This window comes from Felis catus, chromosome B4 (assembly GCF_018350175.1).
Source record: "Felis catus isolate Fca126 chromosome B4, F.catus_Fca126_mat1.0, whole genome shotgun sequence".
Taxonomy (NCBI): Eukaryota; Metazoa; Chordata; class Mammalia; order Carnivora; family Felidae; genus Felis; species Felis catus.
The window spans coordinates 43,674,336-43,680,000 of NC_058374.1; the positions used below are offsets into that span (position 1 = coordinate 43,674,336).

General features: G+C 37.6%; 1 long non-coding RNA gene across 2 annotated transcripts in view; it reads left to right on the plus strand.

Annotated features, from left to right (window-relative positions):
• The first annotated feature begins 339 nt into the window (after nt 1–339).
• LOC109501445 overlaps nt 340–5,665 on the plus strand; it is a 24,868-nt gene continuing 19,542 nt past the window's right edge. For both annotated transcript variants that reach the window (XR_006600525.1, XR_002159500.3), the window contains exon 1: nt 340–478. This is a non-coding gene — a long non-coding RNA (uncharacterized LOC109501445). The remainder of the gene's footprint in view (nt 479–5,665) is intronic.

The following is a 5,665-nucleotide window of genomic DNA, read 5'->3' on the forward strand; positions in this document are numbered from 1 at the left end:
TTGGCGTTGTGTATCCTATGTGTTTTGACCAATGTATCGCGACATGTATCTACCATTACAGTATCATACAGAACAGTTTCACTGCCATAAAAGTCCTCTGTGCTCTGCTAGACTCATCCAACCCTCCCCTTTAACCACTAGCAGTCGCTGATCTTTTTGCTCTGTAGTTTTGCCTCTTCTAGAATGTTACATAGTTGGAATCATTCAGTCTGTAGCTTTTCACATTTGGTTCCTTTCACTCCATGTCTTTTCATGGATGATCGATAGCTCTCTTCTTTTTAGTGGTAGATAATGTTCCGTTATCTGGATGCCTCACAGCTTATGTATCTATTCCCCTACTGAAGGACATCTTGGTCACTTCCAGGTTTGGCAATTATGAGTACAGTTTCTAGAAACATCTGTGGGCAGGTTTTTGTGCGGACATAATTTTCCAGCATGTTTGGGTAAATACCAAGGAGTGCAAATGCCGGATTGTACGGTAAGAGTAAATTTAGTTTTGCAAGATTCTGCCAGACTGTCTTCCAAAGTGGCTTCCTGTTCCACATTCTTACCAGCATTTGGTGTTTTTCAGTGTCTTAAATTTTTGTCATGCTAATAGGTATGTAGCGGTAACTTATTGTTTGAATTTTCATCTCCCTAATGACATACGGTGTGGGGCATGTTTTCATATGTTTATTTGCTACCTATATATCTTCTTTGGTGAGATATATATTCAGGTTTTTGACCATTTCTTACTCAAGTTGTTTGTCTTCTTCTTATTGAGTTTTAAGAGTTTACAAAAATATTTTGGATAACAGTCCTTTATCCGTATGTCTTTTACACATATATTCTTCCAGTCTCTGGCTTGTCTTCTCATTCTATTGACAGCATCTTTTACAGAGCAGATTTTTAATTTTAGTGAAGTCCAGTTTATCAATTATTTCTTTCATGGATTATGACTGTGTTATTGTATCTAAAGTCATTGGCATACCCAAGGTCACCTAGGTTTTCTTCTATGTTATCTATGTTATCTTCTATGTTTTATAGCTTTGTATTTTACATTTAGATCTATGATACCCTTTCAGTTCATTTTTGTGAAGAGTATAAGGTCTGTGTCTGGACCCTGTCCTCTTTTTCCTCCCTCTCTCCTTCCCTCCCTTTTTTTCTCCTCCCTCCCTCCCTCCCTTCCTTCCAGCACCATTGGTTGAAAAGACTGTCCATTCTATTATATTGCCTTTGCTCCTTTGTGAAAGATCATGTGAATTAATTTCTCAGCTCTCTGTTCTGTTCCACTGATCTATTTGTCTTTTCTTTCACCAATACCATATTGTCTTAATTACTTTAGCTTTATAGTGAGTCTCAAAGTTGGGTGGGAGGTGTCCTCCTAACCTTGTTCTTTTCCATAAATATGGTGTTGGGTCTTTTGCCTCCTTATATAAACTTCAGAATTAGTTTGTTGATATCCACAAAATAACTTGCTGGAACTTTGATTGGGATTGCATTTAGCAATGAGATCGAGTTGGAAAGACTGACAGCCTGACAATATTGAATCTTCCTATTCATGAACATGGAACATCTCTTCATTTATTTAGTACTTAGATTTCTTTCATCAGAGTTTTACAGTTTTCCTCACGCAGGTTTTATGTATATTTTGTTGGATATATACCTTAAGTATTTCACTTTTGGGAGCGGTGCTTATGTAAATAGTATTGTGTGTTTAATTTCAAATTCCACTTCTTCATTGTTGGAATATAGGGAAGCAGTTGGCTTTTGATATTCACCTTGTCTCCTGCAACCTTACTTTAGTTCTAGGAGGGTTTTTTTTTGTTGCTGATTCCTTCACATATCTACACAAACAACCATGTTCTCTTTGAACAGAGACAGTTTTATTCTTTTGCACTCCATATAACTTTTTTTCTTTTTTTTTTGGCCTTATTGTATTAGGTAGGACTTCCAGGATGATGTTGGAGAGGAGTGGTGAAAGGGGATATCCTTCCCTTTCTTCTGATCTTCTGGGAAAGTTCCAATTTCTCACCATTACGTGTGATCTTGGCTGTAGGTTTTTAGTAAATGTTCTTTGTGAACTTCAGGAAGTTCTCTATTCCGGAGTTTTTATCATGAATGGGTATTGGGTTTTTTTCAAATGCTTTTTCTGCATTTATGCAGACAAATATGACGATATAATTTTTCTTCTTTAGCCTGTTCATGTGATGATTAATTGATTTTCAAATATTGAACTGGCCTTGCATACCTGGGATTAATCCCACTTGGCCATTGTGTATAATTCTTTTATACATTGTTGGATTTGATTTACTAATACTTTGTTGAGAATTTTTGCACGTATGCTTATGAGACATATTGCTCATATGTACAAACTACATACTGTAGTTCAAACTGCATATTGTAGTTTTCCTATAATGTGTTTGTCTTGTTTTGGTAACAAATTAATACTGGGCTCATGAAATAAGTTAGGAAGTATTTCCCCTGCTTCCACCTTCTGGAAGAAATTATAGAGAATTGGTATAAATCCTTCTTGAGATATTTGGTAGAACTCACCAGTCAACTGTCTGGGTCTGGTGGTTTCTGTTTTGGAAGGTTATTAGTTACTGATTCAATTGTTAAAATAGATACAGACCTATGCAAATTGTCCATTGCTACTTTTGTGAGTTTTGTCAGAAGTGTCTTTTAAGGAATTGGCTAGTTTCATCTGGGTTATTAAGTGTGTAGGCAGAGAGCTGTCCATAGTATTCCTTTATTATCCTTCTGAGGTCCATGAGATCTTAGTAGTGTCTCTGCTTTCAGTTCTGATATTAGTAATTTGGGTCATCTTTCTTTGTTAGTTAGCTTAAAGAGGATTGTTAATTTTATTGAGCTTTTCAAAGAAGCAGTTTTTGGTTTCACTGATTTTCTCTTTTGATTTCCTCTTTTTAGTTTCATTGGCTTCAGCTCTAATTGTTAAATATTTTTTTTTTTCTTATGCCTACTTTGGATTTAATTTGCTCTTAATTTTCTGATTTCTTAAGATGGGAGCTTTGACTGTTGCTTTTAAGAGTTTATTTTTTTCTAGAATATGCCTTCAATGCAGTGAATTTCCATCTAAGCACCGTTTTCACTGTGTCCCACAAATTGTGATAAGTTGTATTTTTACTTTCATTTAGTTCATAATACTTTAAAATTTCCTTGAGATTTCTTTGTTGACTCATGTATTATTTAGAAATATGTTCTTAAATCCCCAAGTATTTTATTTCCAAGTTATCCTTCTATTATTGACTTCTAGTTCAATTCCATCGTGGTTTATAAGCAAGCATTGTATGATTTCTATCCTTTTAAACTTGTTAAGGTGCATTGTGTGGCCCAGAATGTGATCTGTTTTGATGAATATTTCATGTGAGCTTGAGAAGAATGTGTATTCTGCTGATTTGGAATTAGGTCGTCTATAGATGTCAATTATATCCAGTTGATTGATGATGCTGTTGAGTTTAACTACATCCTTCCTGATTTTCTGCCTGCTGTAACGGTCCATGTCTGATAGAGTGTAGTTAATGTCTTCAACTATTGTCGTAGATCCGTCTATTTCTCCTTGCACATTCATCAGTTTTTCCATCATATATTTTGGTGTTCTGTTGTTAGGCACATACGCAGTAAGAACTGTTACTCTTTTGCAGAGCTGATCCCTATATCATTGTGGAATGGTCCTCTTTATCCTTGATAGTTTTCCTCGATCTGCTGTCTACTCTATCTGAAATTAATATAGCTATTCCTGATTTCTTTTGGTTGGTGTTGGCATGCTATGTCTTTCTCCCTTCCTTTAGTTTGAATTTATATGTGTCTTTATATTTAAAGTGGATTTCTATTTATTTATTTATTTATTTATTTATTTAAGAGAGAGCGGAGAGGGAGGAGAGGTAAAGGAGGGGAGAGAGGGAGAATCTTAAGCCACTTGCATGCCCAGCAGGGAGCCAGAGTTGAGGCTTGATCTCATGACACTGAAATCATGACCTGAGCTGAAACTAAGAGTCAGACACTTAACCGACTGAGCCATCCAGGAAATCCTAAATGTTTTCTTGAAGATCACCCTATGTTTTCTTGAAGATAACATAGCTGGGTTTTATTTTTTGATCCATTCTGACAATCTTTCTTTCTCTTTCTTTCTTTCTTTCTTTCTTTCTTTCTTTTTCTTTCTTCCTTTTTTTAAAGTAGGCTTCATGCCCAACATGGGGCTTGAACTCACAACCCTGGGATCAAGATTCAGATGCTCTACCAACTGAGTCAGCCAGGCATCCCAACCTCTGTTTTGTTTTTTTTTTTTTCAACGTTCATTTATTTTTGGGACAGAGAGAGACAGAGCATGAACGGGGGAGGGGCAGAGAGAGAGGGAGACACAGAATCGGAAACAGGCTCCAGGCTCTGAGCCATCAGTCCAGAGCCAGACGCGGGGTTCGAACTCACGGACCGCGAGATCGTGACCTGGCTGAAGTCGGACGCTTAACCGACTGTGCCACCCAGGCGCCCCCCAACCTCTGTTTTTAACTGGTATATTTAGACCATTGACGTCTAATGTGTTTGTTATTGATATAGCTGAGTTAATATCTATGATAATTTCTACTGTTTTACATTTGTTGCCCTTATTGTTTTTGTCTTACTTTTGTCTTCCACTCATTTTTCTGAAATTTGTGATTTTAATTGGGCTTTTTATGAGGCCATATATTTTTAGTGGTGACAGTCTTTATTATTGTGTCATTTGTTTCAGCTGCAGATAGCTGAGTCGGTCCTCTTTTGGGATTTGACAGAATCTAGTATTTCCACTGGAGCGCCTAAGTCATACCCGGTCAGCACAGAGCCTGTCACAAGGCCGATCCCATGACCTGGGAGATCATGACCTGAGCCAAAATCAAGAGTCAGAGGCTTAACAGACTGAGCCACCCAGGCGTCCCGAGTTGTATTTTATTTTAATTAATTAATTAAAGCTAAGTTTTTGAGCTTGCTGAACAAATTCTTATTGCGAATTATATAATTTGCTTTTGAAAAACAACACCACAAAGTCGGGACTGTTACTATCTCTCTTTTAAAAAAATTTTTTTTAACGTTTATTTATTTATTTATTATTATTTTTAAAAATTTTTTTTTCAACGTTTATTTATTTTTGGGACAGAGAGAGACAGAGCATGAACGGGGGAGGGGCAGAGAGAGAGGGAGACACAGAATTGGAAACAGGCTCCAGGCTCCGAGCCATCAGCCCAGAGCCTGACGCGGGGCTCGAACTCACGGACCGCGAGATCGTGACCTGGCTGAAGTCGGACGCTTAACCGACTGCGCCACCCAGGCGCCCCTGTGCCGTTTTCTTACACATACACAGCCATCAATTCAGAATGGATTAAGACTTAAGCATACAACCGTGAAACTCCTAGAAGAAAACAGAGAACAAGTGTCTTGGCAATGATTTCTTGGATATGACACTAACAGCACAGGCGACAAAAGCAAAAACAGACAAATGGGACAACACCAAACAAAAACGCTTCTGCGCAGCAAAGGAAATCATTAGCAAAGTGAAAAGGCAGCCTGTGGAATGGGAGAAAATAGTTCACGAATCATGTGTCTGATAAAGGGTTAGTATCCAAAGTAATAAGGAGCTCACATGACTCAATAGCAACAGCCCCCCAAAACAACCCCTCTGCCACTCAAATCC